At 47.1% G+C, this 22,874-nt stretch overlaps 1 protein-coding gene across 4 annotated transcripts in view; it reads left to right on the top strand.

Annotated features, from left to right (window-relative positions):
* INTS13 (integrator complex subunit 13) overlaps positions 1-22,874 on the top strand; it is a 285,831-nt gene that overhangs the window by 176,706 nt on the left and 86,251 nt on the right. The gene's annotated exons all lie outside the window — the stretch shown is intronic.

Here is a 22,874-nt window from a genome sequence, read left to right as displayed (position 1 = left end):
GAGAATAGTCTGCAATTCAGCTGCCTTATTCTTGCTTATGGAATAGAATCCTTCTTTTATACATCTTGCGCAATTTCTTTGATTCATGTGGGCACACATACATTTTTATTACTATATGTGTGTTAGGGCAGACTTCTATTTTGGGGGTTCTGTTTGATTTTTAGGGGACCCATAAACCTTTTGCTTTTTCCTTTTTTGTTTTTCTAATATCTTTAATCTTATTTTTGTAGTCTGCTGAAGTCCACTTCTACTGCAACTCTTTGTTCTATATTGTCATATGGTAGGCCATACGGCTTCTTAGAAAAAACGATGCATTTATCAGCACCCATTTTGAAAAGAGGTCAAATCACCTGTGGGCAGACCTCTCCTCCCTCCTGGCCTCAACCACTCAACTCTTCCTCCTTGGTGACTTCAACATACATCTCCATTCTCCCTGTTCCTCTTCTGTGCTCTTTCGAGACCTCTGCAATTCTGTCAGGCTTGTCTTGCAAGGAAGTACCCTCCTGAACCTCCTCCTCGCCTTGTCCTTCTAAAGTGCTGTCCTTAAGTTCTCTTGGGTTCTTCTTTCGAGACCTTCTTGTGTCTGGGTCCCTTCTTTCTTTAGGCTTCTTGTCCTTTTTGTCGTGTTAATAAGGTCTGGCTCCCTTGGAGGCCACCGTGACTGGTAATCTACCGAGTGCTGGGGGGCTCTAAGGAGACAAACCCCAGACCCGGGAAAAATCCGGAATGGCAACATAAAACTCTGGAGGACATAGTGTTGGTTGGAATACTGGTCCCAAATGCGAAGTGACGAGTAATCCTTGATGGTCTGGAGCAGTTCAATGTATTCGAAGGAAGAAAGACTCGATAGCTCCAACAAGCTGAGTGAGGATGACTGGAATCGGCCCCTGCTCGAGCCGATCCAGATCCGTCTTGAACAGGGCTGACCAGCAATGAACTCAGAAAGGTAACCGTGCGGAACAGGAGACAGGGGAAGATCAGGCCGGATAGGGCGGCCGATAGCCCAGACCCAGAAGAGCGAACGAACGGAGATCGGAAGCAAAGGAAAAGTCGCTGCACTGCCGTCGAGAAGAGATCTCAATGCAAACGAAGGAAGGCAAGTCAGACGGAGAGGAAAGATAGGTAAGCACAGAAAGGCAAAGAGAAGGAAAAGATACAGACGGAGAGGTGTAGCCGTACAGTAAGAGAGATTGCTGTCGGAAGAAGTACAGATAAGGCTGCGTTCGGAGTAACACAGAAGACAGCACAGAAATGAACAAGAACACACAAATATACTCACGAACACAATAAGAAAAAAGGGAGACACAGCAGATGGCCAAGAGTAACCGTAAGGTGGAGAAATCAGTAGTGAAAGCACAATGTAGCGTGGAACATCGGAAATGACGATCCAACGCACTGTTCAGGAATAAACTGAGCATAGACATCCACAGGGCGACCATATTGGATGAGGACTAGACGGACACACTATATAAATCGCGCTCTGAGGTCAATGTTTCCACCTCTGCCACAGCTTCCAGGGGTGAAGCCTGACAGATTCCCTCTCCCTTTCTATCCTCCCCTCTGGCCTGACTTACTCTGCAGGACACACACTTGATGTCTTGATCTCCTCTGGCCTCCCCCTCTCCATCTCTAAGACCACTCCTCTCTCCTGGAGTGACCACTTTCTCCTCTCCTCTAATCTCTCCCTCTCTCCCCCCCCCAAGCCAAGCCTAGCCCAACACTGCCACCTACCTTCTCTGACATCCAGCCCATGAAGTGTGTGTCAGTTGAGGCTGTCGCTGCCACCTTCTCTTCCCCCCCATCCCCCTTCACCTCTGGCTGACTCACACCCAGACACAGCCCTGTTCCTGCTCTACTCTTCTGTTTCTGATACTCTTGATGCTCCTGTCATGAGGATCTGTTTGAAGTCCAAAGCCAAGTGCAATTCCTGGTATGACTCCGACCTAACTGCACTTAAACGGAAGTGTAGGGCAGCTGAGAGGAAATGGAGGGCTTCTTGTTCATCCTCTGACAAACTGGTCTGTTGTCTGCTCCAAAGATAATACCGACTCTCTGTCCTCACCAAGAAGAGAGTCCACATTTAAGCCTGTGTCTCTACGGCATCTAGCAATTTGGCCGAACTCTGTAAAATCTGCAAGGAGCTGGCCAACCCTGCTGCAGTCTCTACCCCTCCTGTCACCTCACAGGCTCTTTGCAATGCCCTTGCCTCTCACTTTATCTCAAAAACCCAGGACATCCTGTCCACCCTCTCCTCCCATCCCCCTTCTCTCCCCTCCCCATCTGTGCTTGCTGACCCTCCTTCAGCCACCCCCCACCCTCTTTCTCATCCTTTCCTCTGTTCTCCCCTGATGAGGTCGCTAGACAAGTTCGATCTATGAAAACCTCGCCAAAATGGGTTCATCCCTGTTACTCTAAAACAATCAAGGACCACATTGATAGCCTCGCTGTGGCCCTTGCCAATTTTTGCAACCTCTCCTTTGCCTCAGGGTCCTTCTCCTCCCCTCTGAAGCACTCTCTTGTGCATCCACTTCGAGGGGATTGGGTCCACCGACGTATTCCATATCTATGACAGTAATCACCACAGCTGTGCTGCTTCGGAAAATCTTTCTGCGTCCTGCGTCGATGACGTCGATACGCCGCCCTCGAGGACCTCCTCCGACGGCCAACGTCACTGGATGTTATAAGTAGGACGCACGAAGCCCGTAGCCTCAGTTCGGTTTTTTCAGCGACCGTGTTCGATTCGGAGATCTCGGCGTGCCTCGACTGTTTGGAGTTCTGTTCTTTATCGGTTCTTTATGTTAGTTTGTGAAGTTGTCCTTCGTAATATGTCTACCCCGAGTCCGGGCTTTAAGAAGTACGGGGACTGCGGCTCCAAGATGTTGGTGACGGACTCGCACAACACCTGCCTCTGGTGCCTCAGTGTTATGCTTGAACTAAAATGGCACTGGTGCACAGTGCATTCTGGGAGCGCTCGGAGCCATGATGGATATTTACGTCATGCCGCAGTGATAAGCTGCATGCATTTTGCTGAGTGTTAGATTCACGGTGCTGAAGAAAACATGCTTTCCAAACCTGGTATGCAGTCAAGGATATTTCTGCTGGGAAAGCTAACTTTGTTATGTCTAGTTATGAGCTATGGGACTGTTTTTCTTGGTGCTTGTTTTTAGAGGAGGGAGGTACTCTGCTCCTTGAGGGTACTGTCGGTTGACCCAGCTGGCAACCAACGGCTGCTCATCAATGCGCAAGTGCGTTGCCAGAAGGTTCGAGAAATCGACACCCCTTTTCGGAGTGTGCATATATGCGGAACCCCGGGGGTGGTCAGGTGAAACTCCAGCCGGAGGAGGACGCTTTCGTCCGGCATTTCTGTGAGCTGTTGTTCTCTTGGCCTGGCTGTTATTGGGGTCTTCCAGCCGCTTCCGGCGAGATGAGGAATCCAGTTACGCTCATGGTGATGTATTTCCTTTTGAATCCTTTGCTTCTTCTGTGATTTATGTCTGTTTCTTCTGTGAGTTATTTCTATGTTATCACTGGTTGCTTCTAAGCTTTGAATAAATAGCCGTATAAGTGCTCATTATTCTCTAAGAGTGTGTGGTTGCAAGTTATTGAGTCTTTCTGCGTTCAAAGTATTGGCTCTGTAATTGCATTGGTGATTTATGATTTTCCGTGCACTCTGGGAGAGCAATACACTCGGGGAGGCCCATGACACGGATGATTGTGTCGACTGCCAGTCGCATATGTCCAAAGCCTTGCGGGAGCGCAAGAAGAAACTGTTGGTAGGTAAGGTGTCCAAGCCACGGAAGTCGAGGTCTGCGGGGCTTTCGACAGATGATTCGAGGGGCGACTCTCCGCATCGTTGACAGAAGTCCAGTGGGTCTTGGTCCCGGAGTAGGTCCCACCACTCCTCTGCCTCTTAGAGGCACTCTTGGAAGCGCCGTCATCAATCGCCTTCCCCGTCCTCATCCGAGTACTCTGCCCGTCGGCGGGTCACTTATCCCACCAAGCATGCGACGCCGCAGGAATGGGCTTCCTTCGGGAAGAAAATGTTAGCGATTCTCGAATCACATGGCACTGGTCCATCCGTGCCTTCGAGTGGGGTCGGTCGTGATCGGTCGAGAGACACCGCTCGCATGCCTTCGGGCTCGGGTGGTCGGCACGATTCGCTGGAAAGGTCCTGCACGCACAAGGGGAATCGTTCTCGTCATGCCCGTTCCAGGTCCCGGTCCTCGACGCGCTTGAGACCGTGTGCACCTGTGGTGTCTTCGAGGACGACGTCAACGCCTGTGGCGCCGAGGTCATCGACGGACTCTTTCGAGGCTCTGCCTCCGAAGAAGTCGTCTACGCCATGGGCGCCCAGGCCGTCGAAGGACACGTTCGGGGCTCCGCCCTCGAGGCCTGTGTCGACGCTGTCGCCGCCGCGTTCGGCGTCAACGCCGATTCACTCGATGCCTTTCGAGGCTGTTTCGACGGGGGTGCCCCGGGGCATGGTGAAACCCCCTAGAAAGGCTCTGGCCAAGGTCAAGTATGGCTTTGTTCCACATTCTGTGCCTTCTTACCGCCATCTTGAATTTATTTCGGAGGTGGATGAGGGCTCTGATGGTGGCATGGTTCCTGATACGGTGCCAGATGAGATTCTCTCGGGCCATAGTCAAATTGAGGACCTGCGTCAGTCCCTGCACGACGCCAGTGGTCTGGACACCTCTCCGGAGGTGGAGTTTTGTAGGCCTGAGCCTGGCACTCATGCCGACTCCTCGTACCGGCGCCTTATGTCTAGGGTCACCGGGTACTTGGGGTGGTCTGCTCCCCCAGGGGATTTTCTTCAGGATGACCTTACGGATATCCTTGACCACGGTCCGCCAACTGACCCGGTACTGCCGTTCCATATGGCTCTACAGAGGAGGGAGGCGGCGGCGGCTTGGACTGCTGCGGAGAGTCTCCCGGCAGTGCGCAAGTCTTTGCCGCGAAAATCGCGCCCAGCCAGTAGCGACCCTTGCTACTTGACCAAGCACCCCACTCCGGAGAGTTTGGTGGTGCAGGCGGCTACGGCCCCGACAAAGCAGGCGTCGTATCCTACCATCCCTCCTGATAGCGACGACAAGCGTTTTGACGGTTGGGCGAAGAAAGTGTTTTCTTCAAGGGGTATGACGCTTCAGGCGGCCAACTCCGTATGTGCCTTGTCTCGTTTCACGCACACTCTGTGGAACTGGTTTTCCTTAGCGGCTGAATATATTCCCGAAGGGGACGAACGGGATGGTTTCCTTGCTATGGTCCAAGATGGCAAGGATGCCATGTGTGAGGCCGTTCAGTCGGGTTTGGACATGGCAGATTGCGTCAGCCGGTCCATGGCGGCGAGCACTGTAATACGCAGGTTTGCGTGGTTGCGGAAGTCGGGTTTGCTCATGATGTGCAGGCCAGGCTCCTCAACATGTCCTTTGACAGGGAACATCTTTTTTGGCAGCAAGGCTGACTAGAGCCTTGAGAGGTTGCAGACATCCAAAGCTGCAGCGAAGTCGTTGGGCGCTGCAGTTCGACAACCTCTGCCTTTTCGTCCTAGGGGACAGCAATGGAGGGAAGGTTCCTTTCGTTATTACTCATCCTTTGGTAAAGCGAGAGGAGCTGCCAGTCAAAGGGGCCACCGTAGGAGTGCCAGAGGTGGAAAACATGGCCCATGGTTCGCCGGTTGGGGGAAGGCAGGCACAGCATCTTGTAGAGTGGTGTGCCATTACTTCAGATGTTCTAGAGATCATAGCCCAGGGCTACTGTCTTCCTTTCCAGCAGAGGCCTCGCGACAATCCACCGGGGAATCTCTCTTTGAAGCGTCTGGATCCGCTCCTTGCGCAGGAAATTCAATCCCTGCTGGAGAAAGGTGCCATAGAACTGGTGCTTGTAGCGGAGAGGAACAAGGGATGGTATTCCCCTTATTTTTTGATTTCCAAGAAAGACAGGGGTTTGAGACCCATCATGGACTTGCGCGGTTTGAACAAACTCCTCCGGAAGGACAAGTTCAAGATGGTTACTCTCTCTCAAGTCCTCCAGGCCCTTCAACTTCAGGACTGGTTGGTGTTTCTCGACCTCAAGGATGCTTATTTTCATGTGCCGATCCATCCAAAGCACAAGAAGTACCTGAGGTTTGCGGTTGGCGACCCGCACTTTCAGTTTCGGGTCCTGCTGTTCGGATTCACCTCCGCCCCGAGGGTTTTCACCAAGCTCATGGTAGTGGTGGCAGCGCATCTCAGGAAAGGGGGGATTCACGTCTACCCCTACCTGGACGATTGGTTGATCAGAGCGCTCTCCCGAGCAAGCCCTGGATTATCAGTCACCTGCCACTCCCTCCACAAGCTGGGCTTCTCCCTCAACTTAAAGAAGTCCCATTTGACACCAACTCAGAGGCTCCAGTACATCAGAGCAGTGCTCGACACGTCCCTGGGGCAGTGTTTTCCCTCCCCAGGTGAGGGCTCATCACATTCAGCAGATGGTGCACAAGTTTCAGCTTGCCCAGAGTCTCCCCGCGTTGGAGTTCTTGAGATTGCTCGGCCTCATGGCATCCTGCATTCTTCTGGTGCCAGAGGCCAGGTTGCGGATGATATCTTTGCAATGGGCACTCAAGCTCCAGTGGTCTCAGTCCTCCGGCAGGATGTCGGACCCTGTTCAGGTGCCGTCCTCGGTCGCCCATGACCTTCTGTGGTGGGCCGTCAAAGCCAATCTGATGAAGGGGGCTCCATTTTGGCTACCCTGGCCAGAGGTGACGATCGTGACGGACACATCCCTCACAGGATGGGGAGCTCATGCCAACGAGTTGACAGTCGGCGGTCGTTGGTCTCCTTCGGAGTCCAGACTCCATATCAATCTGTTGGAGTTGAGGGCCGTCAGGCTAGACCTGAAGGCTTTTCTGCCGACTGTGCGAGGGAAGAATGTCCTGATCCTGATGGACAACACGGTGGCCATGCACTACCTCAACAAAAAGGGGGGGGGGGGATCTGGGCAATCCAGCAGGAAGTTTTGATCTCAGCAGTTCATCTGGCCGGAGACGAAAACGGGACGGCGAATGCCTTGAGCAGGCAGAGCGCGATCTCTCACGAGTGGGAGTTGGCTCAGGAGATTCTCCTGGAGATCTTCTCCCTTTGGGGAACCCCTCAAGTGGATCGCTTCGCCTCCAGTGTCAACCGGAAGTGCGAAAGGTTCTGCTCGCGGGAATTTCCTCCAAAAGGAGCCTTCGGAGATGCGTTCGTGGTGGAGTGGTCATTCCCACTGCTGTACGCGTTTCCTCCAGTCCCAGTCATCCTGCAAGTGCTGCGCAGGTTACGAAGGTTCGGTTCCCGGATGATTCTCATTGCTGCGGCGTGGGCCCAGAGGACGTGGTACCTGGACCTTCTCGACTAGTCCATCTGACCTCCACGTCGTCTTCCCTACCGAGACGATCTGCTCTCACGGGAGGGGTTCTCCATCCGGAGGTCAGATCCCTCAACCTTCACGCTTGGTTACTGAAAGGTTGAGGTATAAAGATTGGGACCTCCCTGAAGACGTGATGGAGGTGTTGCTTTCGGCCAGAAGGTCCGCAACAAAGTCCCTGTACAGTGGCCGTTGGAGAAAGTTATGCGACTGGTGCAGGGTTAAGAATGTGGATCCTTTTGCATGTGACATTCCTGTGGTTCTGTCTTTTTTGCTTTCTTTAGCCCACAGGGCCTTGCAAGTGGGTACTGTTAAAGGTTACATGGCGGCGCTGTCCATATTTAAGCGCTCGTCTGAAGAGTGTTCTTATTTTAAAATTCCTTTAATTTCTAAAGGGCTCACTAATGTGTTCCCTCCGTCAACTTTCCAGGTGCCCGGTTGGGATTTGAACCTTGTCCTAAAATTTCTGATGGGTGCTCCGTTTGAGACTTTGCATTCTTGCCCTTTGAGACTGTTAACTCTTAAAACTGTATTTTTGGTTGCGGTCACTTCAGCTCGCAGAGTGAGTGAGTTACAGGCACTTTCAGTTAAGCCACCCTTCACTGTATTTCAGAAGGACAGGGTTGTCCTTAGAGTTCGTCCTTCCTTTCTTCCGAAGGTGGTGTCGGAATTTCATTTAGGCCAGAAGGTTATTCTTCCGGCATTTCATCCTCCTGCACATCCTGGCAAGGAAGAGGAGAGGCTCCATAGGCTCTATCCTAGGAGAGCTTTAAGCTTTTATATTTCATGCATGTCCCGGGTCATAGTGGACTATCAACTCTTCATTGGTTACGCTGGAAAGTGTTTGGGACAAGCTGTGACTAAGCAGACTTTGTCTCGCTGGATTATTCTGGCTATTTCTGAGTGTTACCGCTTGGCGGGTAAGGACCCGCCGGTAGGCTTGCGGGCCCATTCTACCAGGGGTATGGCTGCCTCTACTGCCCTACAAGGGGTGTTCCTATTCGTAACATCTGTGACGCAGCCACCTGGGCTTCGGTCCATACTTTTGTACGTCACTACTCCCTCGATTCCATCCGTGGGCAGGATCTGGCCTTTGGCAAGGTGGTCCTTTGCTCCGCAATTTGATTGGGCATTCTAAATTTCTTGTTCTAAATTCTTTTCCCACCTCCTTGCATTGGTACTGCTTTGGGAGTCTGTCATAGATATGGAATATGTCGGAGGACCCAATCCCCTCAAAGAACAAGTTACTCTCTTACCTAGTAACGTTCTTTCGATGGGATGGTCCGACGACGTATTCCATATCGCTCCCTCCCTGCCTTCCCTGCTACAGAATTTCTTATGCGGTTGCAGCTTCCGTTTCCGCAAGGCTTTGTGGGGTCAGGCTGGCAGAAGACTGATGCCACACGTTCTGGGGGAAAAAACTACAACTGAGGCTACGGGCGCCGTGCATCCTACTTATAACATCCAGTGACGTCGGCCGTCGGAGGAGGTCCTCGAGGGCGGCGTATCGACTTCATCGACGCAGAAAGATTTTCCGAAGCAGCACAGCTGTGGTGATTACTGTCATAGTTATGGAATACCTCGTCGGACCATCCCATCGAAAGAACGTTACCAGTTAAGAGAGTAACTTGTTCTTCTCAAGAAACCCACAGCTGATAATTCTTGTACGGCTAACTATGGCCCAATTTCCATTACTCTCTTTCTTGGTAAACTCCTGGAAAAGCTGGCCATCTCTCAGCTTAACCTTCATTCCTTTTTTTTGGCTCTCTCCATGACCACCAGTCTGGCTTTCTGAGCTGCCAGAAGCACGGAAACCGCTCTCCTGAACATCCATGAAGACCTCCTCTCCATCCTTGACTCCAACATTCCCTCTGTCCTCATCCTACTCAATATCTCTTCTGCCTTTGACAATGTCAAACATACTACCCTGCTCAACCGTCTCCGTGATAACCTGGGTATCACCGATCAGGCTCTGGCCTGGCTGACCTCTTTCCTCTCTGACCGACCCGCCTAGGTCCAACTTGAGTCCTTCCTATCATCTATCTCCCTCTCTACCTGTGGTGTTCCCCAGGGGTCTAACCTCTCAACCTGGCTTTTCAACCAATACTTGGCAACTCTCGCCCAATGCATTGCCATTTTCTGCTCAAATTTCCAGTGCTACGCTGATGACACTCAACTCATTTTCAAGCTGCCCTCAGCCACTTCCTCTCCTTCTCTCATCTCTGATTGCCTAACTGCCATTCAAGACTGGTGTGGCACCAATGAACTTTGTCTAAATGGCAACAAGACTGAGATCCTCCTCATCGGTACATCTTCACCATCCTTTCCCCTCACTCTGTGGCTGACCTCCCTGGGTCCTCCTCCTACCCCTACCCGCGAGGCTAAGAACCTCTGTGTCCTCTTTGACTCCACACTTTCCTTATACACCCACATCTCTGATGTCTCTAAAAAGTCAAACTTCCTACTGCACCTCCTCAGAGGTACTCTGCCTTTCCTCTCCTTCCCCCAGAAGCTCAGTGTCTCACAAGCTCTGGTTCTCTCTAGGTTGGACTATTGTAACAGCCTCTTTCTAAATCTTTACTGCCTCTAATCTCTGCCCTTTACAACTAATCCAGAAGAGGACTACAAGACGTGTCCTTGGCCTCAAGCCCTGGGATCGTATCTCTCCAGCTCTGAAATCCCTTCATTGGCTCCCAGTGGATGTAAGGATTAAATTCAAAACCCTCTGCATTGCCACAAGGCTTTCTGGGGCCTGGGTCCAAAATACCTTCAGCTATCCCTCCGCAAATACCTCCCCTCTCGTGCTCTTCGCTCCTCTACCTCTAACTCCCTCAGGGTCAATTGTTTTTTAAAAAAAACGAGCTGGGGGTAGAGCTCTGTCTTCGGCTGGGGCCTCCCTTTGGAACAGCCTCTCTGAAACATAAGGATAACCATCTCCGGTTCCTGAAACACCTCAAGACCTTCCTTTTTCCGTCTGCCTTCCCCCCCCGCTCTCCCCTGCTGATCTGTTTCTCTCTCTGCACCGTGCACCTGGCCACCCACTGTCCTCTGGGCCCAGGTACCTGCTCACTCTGCCACCCTCCCGCACCGCCTTGGGGCCACCCCTTGCATTGGGGTCTGTATCTGTACCCATATAGTCCCCCAACCCCCTTCTTTTCTTTTTGCACTTACCAGACATACCCGGTCTGCTGCCTTAAACCCAGCACTTGCCACTTGCTTGCTGCACTACCACCGTTTATTGCCTTTAATTTGTATTTTATTTATTTATTATTATGCATCTGTTTCTCCACTTCTCCGCACTTTCCACTTCTGCCCCCTTCCATGCACTTTTCCCCTCCGAAGCACTTGCGTGTTCTCAATGTCACTGGGCATAGTAAGATCGTTGATTTGTTCTCCCCTTTTCCCCTCCCTTGCCTTGTCGCGCTCTCAAACACTTGTGTACGAGCACGATATAAAATATCAATATCCCTAGAGTTATTAGATCATCCTACACTAGTGTTGTGGAGTAGGCTGGTATCAGCTGTAATTTAGTTTTGGCCTACCAGGGGTGCAGTGGATTTTACTGCATTAGTAGACTAATGAAACTGTGTAGCAGCCATTGGGAAACAAATGCATGTTTATAAGTCCTATTTTATTTTGTGCCATCGTTTTGTGTGTTGAAACTGAGGCAGGCCTAAAATAACTTGTGCTTATTTGGGCTCGCTCTAAGTCCAGCCCAGCATCCTCTTTAGTGGTAGGGACTGGTTCATATTGTCCCTTACCCAGACAGCCCAATACGCAAGAGGTATTGGTGAACCCAAGTGTTTGTTTAGGGTCAGCGTGATTGGCTGACTCCAAAACCTTTGTGAATCTGCCTGGTATGTGATTGGGTGTCTGGCTTAGGCTAGGAGTGAATGTATATACCTAAAGGGAGGCCCTGTGCATTCCTCTGTTTGTATCCTTTGTCCTTGGCTCTGAATTCTTCTTTTGACAGATGGGTGTCCTTCCTGGGCTGTTCCTCATCCTCCTCACTGAATGCCAGTGCTGGGACTGTTCATAGGCTGTATTACCACTATCTTCTTGTTTTAACCTCCTTGTCTTATAGCCATGAGGTAGGAAACCTCTGCTGACCAGAGAGGTAATGGGACACCACTGCCCTGCCTCTGCTCTTCATCTAGCAGTCTTGGGTCGCCTCCACTTTTGACCTAGTCATGGGACCAATTTCTGCTAGCTCTCTGATGTGTTTTGCTCTTCGAGCCTTCCGGATCCACTTGGTCGGGTTTTGCGGTCTTCCTGGTGCTTTTCTCATAATTTCTTCTGCTGCTGGCTGGTGGGCCACATACCTGGTAAGGCCAATAATACTTGTTGTGGGTCGTCTGGATAGTCGTTGGCTCAGGCAGGGTGCAAGTCCCTGGGTACAAGATCCTGTAACTCGACCTGTGGAGGAAGCTTTGTACTTGAGTTGTTTCGTCGTCCCTGATCCAAGTCGCTGAATCTGGCTCCATGAGTATTTACCCTTGCATCCTGGGCTGCTTGGTTATTATTTGGCTTTTTTAATCGGGCATCCCCCTGGGTCCAGTAGTAATTGGTTTCTGCAGGTCCTCCTCTACCACTTTTCATCATTAACTTTCATTGGCCCGAATACTGCTTTGCTCTCCTCTCTTACTGGAGCTCTTTCTGGGGGGGTTCATATCTGATGTCCTATGGGGGCTGCGGTTTCTACACCTGTGGGATAGGTCTCAGACATGGTTGACTTTACCCTGTAACTGCAGCACTGTCTATTGGATTGGTCCCATTGATTCCTACCGGGAACTTTTAACAACCTTTTTAAACTCCACTAAAATCACTTTGGGAGGAACTTTACTGAACACTGATTCTTTTCATGGATCCCCTTATGCCCCCGGAGTTTTCATCCAAGACCTAGAATTGGAGTGTCTGCCACTGTTTCTAATATGTGTTTGTGTATCACTAGATTACACTCCTGCCTATTTTTTTTTTTTTTTTTTTTATTTGTATATAATTGTATTACAATTTTTACAAATTCTGTCCAAATTTTTATATCCTTGTTTCCTGTTTTCCTTTGGGACTGTCCTGGAATTTTCTGTTCAATGGGATGTTTGAAAGCTCTCTGTTATTTCTTTTTCGTCCAGCTTCAATTTTTCCAAGAAGGTCGCTGTGGCCACCGTCAAAGATGCGGAATTGCCGCACATTAGCATATTCCACCAGGTTTCTTCGTTTGCCGTTTGATACAGATCTTTGAGTGGTTTGAGATGGATAGTTCGCATGGTTGCCGTTCCTGCGCAGTGAAGAAGAAGATGGCGTAGTGTTTCGGTTTCCCTCTGCTCACAATATCTACAGTTTTTGGTTGTCGACTGTTTTCTTCGAAAGAGAATCTCATTGGTTTTCAATATGTTTAGCCTTGCTCTCAAGAAAGTTGTTCTCAGTCGTTTGTCTGGGAACTTTTTTAGGTAATTTCTGACTTCATCTACTTTTTGGGTGTTCATAGTGTCATGTGTTGTAATTGTGAGTTCTTCTGTCTTATCTAAAGTCTCAATCCAGTCTTGTATTTTCAGTTTTTTCTTTACTTTTTCCGGGATCCGTTCTATTTCCCATTCAGAACATCCAATTTTTTCCGCTTGTTCCAATAGTCTGCTGTACCAACTTGATAGCATTGGGTTTGTTTCACTCTTCATCTCTTGATATATTATCTCCAGTATTTTAGGACGCGGCTGCCTTATGATTTTACCCAGGAATAGGAGACTGTTTCTTGTTACCAAAGATTCCAATGATTGGAGACTCAATTCGCATCGAATGATTGTCGCAGAAGTGGAATTTGGAAGATGTAGTACTCTCCGCCAAAAAATACCTTCTAATTTAGCCCACAATGATTTTGGCAGGTATAGCATGGCCTCGGCTCCATAGGTCAAAGTTGGACCTACCTTTGCTCTATAGAAGTTTATTAATTATGCACATCTTGAGAAGCTTCAAAAATATAAATTTATTCATTATATGCTTTATACATTTAAACAAATGCAGCCATACTTATCTCTTTGCCCCTCTAGTAGGCTTAGACGATTCCTACTCCTTTTGAGGGTTGATAATCTACCGCTGCGAACCAACAAAAGCAAATATAATGGTTTAATCTCTGCAGAAAGATACTGCAGACTTTGTAAGAATAAAGGATGTCAAGAAACTGCTCAGCATGTTCTCTCTAGATGTGTAAATATGATGGACTCTTATTTAGTAAATTTTAGCAATTTTGTACATGATGCGGAGTACATCAGGGATCCTGCCTTCTGGCAACGCCTCATGAACACTCAGAGTATTCAGCTGCAGATTGCCACCTTTAGAGTATGGTCAGAAATTGAAAGAACCTTGAAGATATCTATATGAATTAGTTAAACAGCAGGCTGATGATTATGACTATGGAAGTGGCCTACGGTCACTGCTATACGTGTCTTATTACTCGAATCATATGCAATTGCTACTAAGTTTGAATGATTTGAAAAATTGTAAGTGTAAAAAGTCCAAATTATGTTTGAGTTTAATAATATTTTCTTTTTCTTTTCTTTTTATATTCTCTTTTAATATGTAATATGCAATATGATGAATTTGTATATTTATCAGTATGTGTAAAGTTTAAATATAAACTGTAACACATTATTAATAAATTAAATTAAATTAATGGGAGGATTGAAAATTTCCCAAATTTTCTGTCCAAGGATATTGCCTGAGCTGCTAACATTTTTGTTTTGGAGATCAGATGCTCTTGCATAGATATTTCAATTTTGCTCGACGATAGTTTTACCCCTAAGTAGGTACAGCTTTTCACTATTTCCAGTGGCTCCGAGTTTGCGAACCATTTCTTTTTTTTTTTTGTTCTCGCAGGTTTTTCTAAGATCAGGATTTTTGTTTTAGATGTATTAAGTTCCAAGTCGTTTTTAGTCAGGTAGGCTGTGAGGCTGTCTATTTGTCTCTGTAGACCAATTGCTGTTTGATCTAGCAATAAGATGTCGTCTGCATACAGCAATCTTGTCACTTTTGAGTCGCCTATTTGAGGAGGAAATGATCTGGTGTCATTTTCGGGATCTGCAATGTCCGCCATGTAGGCCTTATATAGTGCCGGTGCCAGGGGGCAGCCTTGTTTCACCCCTCTGTTTGTTTTTATATTTTCCGACAACAAGCCTGCTTCATTGAGTCGAATTTTGATCGATGTTCCACTATATAGCGCTTTTACTTGAGCGAGAATGGCTGATGGACATTTTTGTTTCTCCAGTTTTTTCCATAGTTTTTTTCTGTTTACACGATCAAAAGCTTGCACCAGATCAATTGAAGCAATGAATATTGGTGGTTGCCCCTCGAAGACCTTTGATTTTAGTATGCTGGTCAGCATAATATTTACCGACGTTCCCAGGTTCTTCTCGAATCCTGATTGAAAGGGGTCAGTTGTTTTTGCCTCTTTTTGCCATATCTGAAGTTCGTCCAACAACAATGATCCGTAAAGTTTGCCGAGTACATCTAGAAGTGCAATTGGCCTGTAGTTTCTCGGATCGTCTCTTGGGCCCTTTTTGTAAATTGGGACGATGTTTGCAGTCTTCCATGTCTCCGGAATAGTTCTAGCCTATTTAAATGTGCTAAATTACTTTGGATAATTGTTGGTTACTTTTGTAGCAAACTTTGCTATGTGCTAGAGGTTGTTGGGATTACTTTGATAATTCATGCGTTGGCATGACTTGGTGAAACAATGTTTTACTTTTCTCTGTGGTTCCCTTTATATGGCCCACCCTTTAGCCTTATATGGACTGTATGTACCATCAGGTATTGGACATACATTTAGCTTAGGAGTGGACAGGTCTGTCTAAAACCGTTTACTGTTTTTATACGTACTGTGTCTTGCTAAAGCACTATACACTGTAGCTTTTACTTTTACTTTAGTTTATTTGTAATGCGCATCCATGAACCCTGAGGCAAGAGGGCGCAGACAGACAGAGATAAAAAAACATAGAGTAAAAGGGAAACCGCTGAGAAGAAAGACTGAGAGCTAGGGGGCCCAGGTTAGGGCTCCATGCCCTGGTCAGTGAAATAACAAGTTCTTAAGATCTTTCTTGAAGAAGGGGTGGGAGTAGTGGGCTCGGAATGAAGGCGGCAGTGAGTTCCATGTCAACGGAGCAGCACTGAAAACAATCTCCCGTCTGTGCCTTCCTGGTTCTTCATCTCGGCAAGAAAAGATGGTTCTGATTATTCGACCTCAGAATTCTACAGTTAGGTTTTTCCCTAATATAGTCTTGCAGGTAGGGGGGCATAATCCCCAATCTACATTTAAAGGTTATAACTGCAAGTCTAAAAGTAATACGTGCGTCCACTGGGAGCCAATGCAGTGAGCATCTAGCCTCCGAGACATGGGCATGATGGGTAAGCCCAATAACAACTATTACTGCACCATTTTATACTACTTGGAGTCTGTTAATAGCTGCTTTGCTGACTCCTACAGGAAGGCTACTGCAGTAGTACATTTTTGCTCCTATTATTGCTCGTGCAATTGATACTGCATTAGCTTGTGAGATGTACGAACGGAGGTGAGCCAGTAGTTTGACGTAATAAATAGCTGCTGATACTGTATTCCCCTCGTGGGATTTCATATTTAGCAGCTGGGAGAGGAGAGGAGAGGAGAGGAGAGGAGAGGAGAGGAGAGGAGAGGAGAGGGAGAGAGAGAGAGAGAGAGAGAGAGAGAGAGAGAGAATATAGGAAATTGATTAAGATACCGAGCTATCTGCAAATAGGCAACATGGTCTAACATTTTGAGGAGGAAGGGGGTATTTGTTATGAGTTTGTAGTTTAATGGGTTATCTTGAGCCTGTCTGGTTATTTCAATATGGGGGTAATTCATGCCTGCTTCAAATCATCTGGTACTATACCTGAGTCGAGGGATGAGTTAATGAATTTAAATATCGCCTCCAAAAGTGTAGGTGGACAAGTCTTAATGATGAGAGAAGAGCATGGATCACTCTTGCATTTGGTGGCCTTAAGTTGTGTGATCACCTTAAGTTCCTCCACTGAGATAGGGCAAAAAATAAAGACGGGGATGGAAGGGTCTCTGACAAAGGATTTAGGCTCAACAGTGCTGAGATTTGCGGCCAGGAGGGCTTTTTAGAGGTAATGCCATCTTGAATGTCCGTAAGTTTTGGTAACATGGCATTTTGGATTTGCTGACACCAGTTTGAGTCTTTTGTGATTGTAGAGGCCAGGGGCTGCTGGTAATCTCTTGCTATTTCAAGATTTTAACCAACTCTATCGAATCTGAGATTGTGTGGGAGATCCTTAAATTATGGAAGTTCTTTTTGGCTACTACTATGGCAGATGTATAGTTTTTAGAGGCCCTTTTATAGGCCACCAGGGCTATGGGATTTGGATTTGACCGAGGAAGATTTTAAGTTTTGAAGTTTGGGGGAAAACCAGGGTTTGCTTTTTTTCCCCTCGATTTTTTTCTTTTTTGACTTAGTGGAGCCAATGAGTTCGCCACATGCTCGAGAGTGGCTGTGAGACCAGAGGACAGGGAATCTGGCGAGCCTAGTTCTGCTAAGGCGGGTATATGCTCCAGAAGGGGTTCAATTTTCTCTACAGTCAGCTGTTTCATTGGAAATGGTACTGTAAAAGAAAAATGCACAAAAGCATGGTCTGACCAAGGGCAGAGGGACGTCTGGATATCGTGGCAGTACACATTGGTAGTAGAGATCCAATACAATGTCTGACCAATATGTGGGTTGGAGCTATTAGGGATAATTCTCTGTAAGGCTAATTTCCCAAACCTAGTGAGTCCCCCAGCAGCTTTGCTGGATTTTTGGGTTTTATTTTTTTCTCTCCTGCTAAGAGTGAGATTCTTTTGCTCCGACTCTTAGACATGATTTGAGATGTTCCTTTAACTTTCCATGTGTTTTATGGGCTATGGAGTCTTTTACTCCATAGGGTCTCATGTGTTTTTTGATGGGGGTTACACAGCACCCTCCGTGCCGTAACCCAGGGGTGTCGTAGCGAGCCCCCACCATAGATTCCATTCCCTGGGACTGACTACTGTCTCCCAGGGCATGTAAAGTCACCATTGGCTTTACTAGTCCCAAATTAATTAACAGAAACCAGTACAAACCATCATATTGTGAACGTACTGGTCGGGGTAATTCGATTGCCCCGGGGTCTGTTGTTCGAGGGGGCACGTCTCCGTCCCCCCTGATCGAGTTTTGGCTGGTGGCAGTGGATACTACTTTTTATATTCGACCGCGAATATATCTCTATGGGATTTTCCCATTGTTTGAGGCTGCCAACTTTAATTATTTAATTCTTATAGCCTCGAACATACCGCTGGTTTATTTATTTAATATTAATTCACCGGTTGGTATTTTTTGCCAGAACTCGATTCTAAAATGGCGTTTGTGTTCTCTTCTGTGACTCCAACCCAAGTCGAGCACTTTGTTCCACTTTTTGGCGGGCTTCTCCACAGAAGCCTCCAAAAGTGGTGCCACTCTGTCTGGGTACCACTGGGGGTGCGGGAGGGGGTTTAGGCACCCTGGACTGAGTTACCTTGGTAACTCAAGCCGCACTCTTGTGTGATTGGCCCAAGTGGTGAGCCGGCCGGCTCGCCACTTAGCATGTTTGATTGACAGCTAGGCTGAGTGAATGGGGTTGTGCTGCATAAAAGCAGGGCTTTGGGGACTGGAACTTCAGAAGTCGCCACAGGACCTAAGAATCCGAGGAGGGAGAAGCTGAGCCAGCCTGCAACGATGGCACCACCGGTGGAGCCCTGCTGAACCGTCTCACCACTTTTCCCAACGACAGAGGAGATCTCCAACCCGGAGAGTCTTCTTCCTTCGACTGGTGGGGATAACCAGTCTACCTTCTTTTCGCATTCCTGGAGCATCTCGTGGCCGCCTTGCCTGTGCCAAGCACCCCAGCAACCGGGATACCACGTTTTCACCACTACCGCAAACCGAAAGGGTAGTACCTTTGTACCGGAGAACTCCGCGGCTGGTTTCTTCCCTGGCAGTGCAACGACCGTCATCTTTCCTCCACGAGATCTTCTCTTCCTCTGGACGATGCTGCGACTTGCAGCCGCTGCCAGGAACAACTGCCCCCGCTGGAGGATCCTCTCCATTTAAGGTACCGTGTTCCGCCTGGCTTCCCTTGCAACCGATCGAACGGGGTGTATTGTCTCTCGAACCTGGGTTAGCCTGGGACACCTTAGCTAACTTTTCTGCACTGAACTAAATCTTTTTCGAACTACCTCCACAAACTTCAAAGACTCTGTGTAACTGTCTGATCTTGGGCATCTTCCGCCTGGCTCCCTTGAAAGTGGGCCTGGCACCTAAACTTCCTTGCTCATCAGTAGACTGTGCCTTCCTAACTTGCTGTGGTTCTTTAAAAAGTGTTTAGTGTGTATGCTTTCATAATTCTGCTTTTCCCTCCCTTTTTATTTAACTTGTTGGAGTGCCATCGAACGTTAAGCGCTCACCTCTGTCTGGAAATAAGTGGTGTTAACTAAGACTTTTCCGACAAGTAATCAGGGATGTACATATGATAATAGTGATATTGTTTTGAACTTATCTTACCAATTTAGTGCTAGTGTGTTTTATAAGTGTGTGTTAAATAAATAATGATGTACTTTTACACCCACGCTCTGGTCAGTGTTTGCTTGTGCTACTGTATTTCTGTACCTATTTTGTATGCTCTGTATACTGCCTAACTCTTCTTGAGGGAAGTCTGACTGCTCAGCGACAGCTACCAAGTGAATCTGTGTGGTACAGACTGCTACCAAGTGGGTTTACTGCCAACACCTGTAGTCTTAAATCTTTTGCAGTGGTCCCTAAGGGAACTGCACAGGTTTCTGCCTAACAGTTGATTACAGGCTCCTTATATAACAAATAATTGTTTGTTCTAAGTACGTCAGCAGAAGGATTTAGATTAGTCACCATGCGTTTTGCTTCACTGAGTTTCTGATTCAAAATATCTTCTATAAGTGTGCTTATGTCGGCACTATTTAATTGTGGCAATTTTGCCGCATTAGGACTAGACATCTCACGATCAACAATTGTTTTTTTTGTGTGTATTATTGTCTATTGTCTTTTCCTGTACTTGCACAGTATTAAATACTTGGGAGTCATCTAGTCTGCCTTCTAAACAGCGTTCACTAGTGCTGTTCGTACTATGCACATAGCTTTTTTGTGTATCCATCGTATTAGAATTCTTGCTTTTTACTTCGTTAAATTTTTGTTTCAATAGATCTTCAATAATTGAGCTTATAGCTTCACCATTGAGTTTAGAATCTTTCCTGACAATGTTATTCAGAGCCTCCTTTGGTATCATTACACCATTTATTGTTACTTTGCTAGTATCTTCATTTACTATGGAGTTACTGCATTTAGATTTAACCTCTGATTCCATAGATTTATTTTCAATTATCATTGCAGAAGGGCCAATTGATACGTTTACACTTTTATATCCATGTGGAATGTCATTTCTATTTTCAGTGTTAGAGACCAGCTGAATGTTGGTTACCATGGCTTCCGAATTAATTTTATTAATTGGAGTGTTTGGTCTGGATGAAGCCTCTGGATTTTTGAAGATGTCAAAGATATCTTGCACACCTCTTTCAAGCGCACGTAGATTACTATCTATCCTTTCTGAGGTAGCTTTATTCTTCATTACCTCAGAAAGCATAGATGTCCCCTCGCTGTGCCCAGGACGGGGGGGATAAACCATTCTCATCAATGATACCATTCACATTTTTAGTAGATGTCTCATTAGTGACAGTAACGCTGTTCTTACTTAGGACTTGTACGTTCTTATTTTTATTTGTTGTTTGGCATTCTGGCCATACTTCGCGTATATCCATATTTCTCAGGAATTTACGCGAGGTCACATTACTAGCCTTTGTAATTTTAGCCTGTTTTTTCCTTTGGTTTTTCTCTTTTCTTTTCAATATTTTCTCAACAAATGTTGAGTTTTCATCGTCGCTTATCACAGTCACACCACCATTTTCCACGTTGTCAACTCAGATACATCTAGTGCTCGTGTTATATTCGCTTCAGGAATGGTGTGTGTTGGGTCTTTTGTTACATACACGTTTGTTGTTGATTCATTTATTTTTAGGGACTCGCTTGTCAATGTGTCATTGTACTTATCTTCACTGACTGCTCTGTTGGGATTAATTGACGAGCCCTTGGAAGCATGCATATAAGTTTGCTTGTTTACTGTGGTCACTTCACGTGTTTTATTCATCAAATCGTTGATGAGTTCAGGTAAAGCTATAAATGCCATCACCATTTCCTTTAGTAAATTTGTGTGTATTTTCAATTCCGCCAAAATTAGTGAGTGTTTCTCTGTATTTAAAGACTCTACATCAACTTCAGTGTTTACATTACCAATCGGACGCTCAATCACAGCTTCAGAAATCATGCTCTTATCTAAATGCTGTGACATAGCTAGCAGAGATGTGTGTTATAGCTATTAGGCTGTTGGCCTACAAAGAACCAAATATGAGTGCCAGCTTGTCTTTTGTTTTGGGGTCTTTTAGTGCAATGCCTAGTAAACCAAGCTCTGGAGTCAGTATATTACTTTTCTGGTCAAACTTTCAATTTCCTAGGCCAAAGGGCTACTATTATGGGGCATGACCAGGGCATGTGTTTTTAAGGTGGCCTTATAGGGTCAGTATTTTTGGAAGGAGCCATATTTGAACCCATCACTTTTGCAAAGAGCTGCAGGATTAAAGCTATTTTAGTAAAGGATGCTGTTTTGTGGTTGTTTGAACCTAGTGTAGCAAGACTTTTGTGAGCTATGCCCGCTTCTGAACGGAGGTGAAGTGCTAGGCTGGTATATAATAATCCTCAGGAAGATAGCTCAGGGGCAACATGCTCGCCTTGGAAGCAAGACGACACGGAGCAATACAGGTTCGATTCCCCCCGGATCCACGCTTAGAAACCTCTGGGTATTAAGCGGATTATAAATAACCAATCATATCATATATCCTCTGGATAAGTGACTGGGGAGTATGGGGGACACCACCCAGAGTGTCCTTATTTACTATGTTGGAGTCTGGCCTTCAAACCATCAATGTGCTTTTGTGGGCGATTGAAAGTGTGCAGTACTTTTGTAGATAAATTTCTGTTTTCATGGTGAATCAGCTTGTACTGAATGCAAAGCATTCGATGGTTTCTCTCGACACCTCAGTACGAGTTATTGGGTTTGTATCAGAAAGGACCAGGCGATTAAGTCCTCTAATTTACTGCATTAATTGCAGAAGAAGAGCTATCTTTCTTCTTTGTTCATGAATGACTGATCCTGCGAGGAGAGCCTGGTTCTAAAACCTAGATGACTACTACTAGGAGGAAGAGGGAGAGGGAGAGGGAAAGAAAGAGAATATGCTAAGGTCTCCATTCCGGGAATAGAATAGCAGTGCTTGCATGCCGAGTGTTCACCTAGACCACTCAAGTACTGAGAGATTACCAGGCTACAGAATCACTGGTGGGAATCCGTACTCAAAGAGTTCTGTAGGAATTACCTGAATCCAGAGCAGTGGCGATTTGGGCACTAGCTCGCAAACAGATTAATGTTACATTTGACTGAGAGCTGGGAGTAAGATAGAAAAACTGCTCACAGTCCACCTCCAGTACAGACGATCTGTAAAGACCAAGACACACAGAAAGGACCTGAGGGGGCGATGACGGGCGAGACCCTGCAAGAGAGTACAAGGACTACAGTAAGAGAGGCCAAGGAGAAGAAATGCCTTATGGGAGTTGTGCTGAAAACACTCTAAAGACCTGATGCTGTGGCACTAACAAAGTCCAGTGAAACAGACAAGAACTACGTGGTGGGAATAGAATAGTGGTCCAGACACCTGTGACAGTCGCATGTGAGTAGATGAAGGAAGGGGTGCACCAGAGTGAGAGCCGGAAACACCTCCTGCACACCCCAGAGGCAATATAGAGGAGGGTCCCACAGAGCCCTGCTCCCGCACCAAGCATTTTCGCTCAACCCACATAGACACACCCAGAGATGTTTGAAAACCAGAGACCCAAGCGATTTAGGAGCCATGACTGCAAGCTTGGCATAAATGGCTGTGTGGAAAAGGCACAAGAGCGCATTGCCCACGAACAGCACCACAGATACGCTCGCAAACTCACCAGTTGTTCTTGGTAGTGTAATCACTGGAGGAAGATGCTGATGGAGAAGGTGCAGAAAAGCCTAGAGACAAACAGGCAAGCGTGGGTAAGACAAGGTAGAGCTGGCAGGCTGCCCTCATTGAGCTATGGAGCTGTAACAAATAACCCAAAAGGTGCTGGGTGGCAGATGAATAGGTCATCCATAGCTTCTGCCCCTCCCCTGCATCCGTACCGCAAAGGTGAGCGACGCTACTCACTGAGACAGCCGTTCCACCTTTATACTCCTACCGTTACAGAAGGGGCTGGGGACAATGTGAGCTAAAAATGGCTAAAGCATTTAAACTAATATTGTTGCAGTAGAAA

This window comes from Ambystoma mexicanum, chromosome 12, assembly GCF_040938575.1.
Source record: "Ambystoma mexicanum isolate Mex_15411 chromosome 12, UKY_AmexF1_1, whole genome shotgun sequence".
Classification (NCBI taxonomy): Eukaryota; Metazoa; Chordata; class Amphibia; order Caudata; family Ambystomatidae; genus Ambystoma; species Ambystoma mexicanum.
Note: the sequence above shows the minus strand (reverse complement) of the source record. Positions and strands in the feature narration are given on the sequence as shown.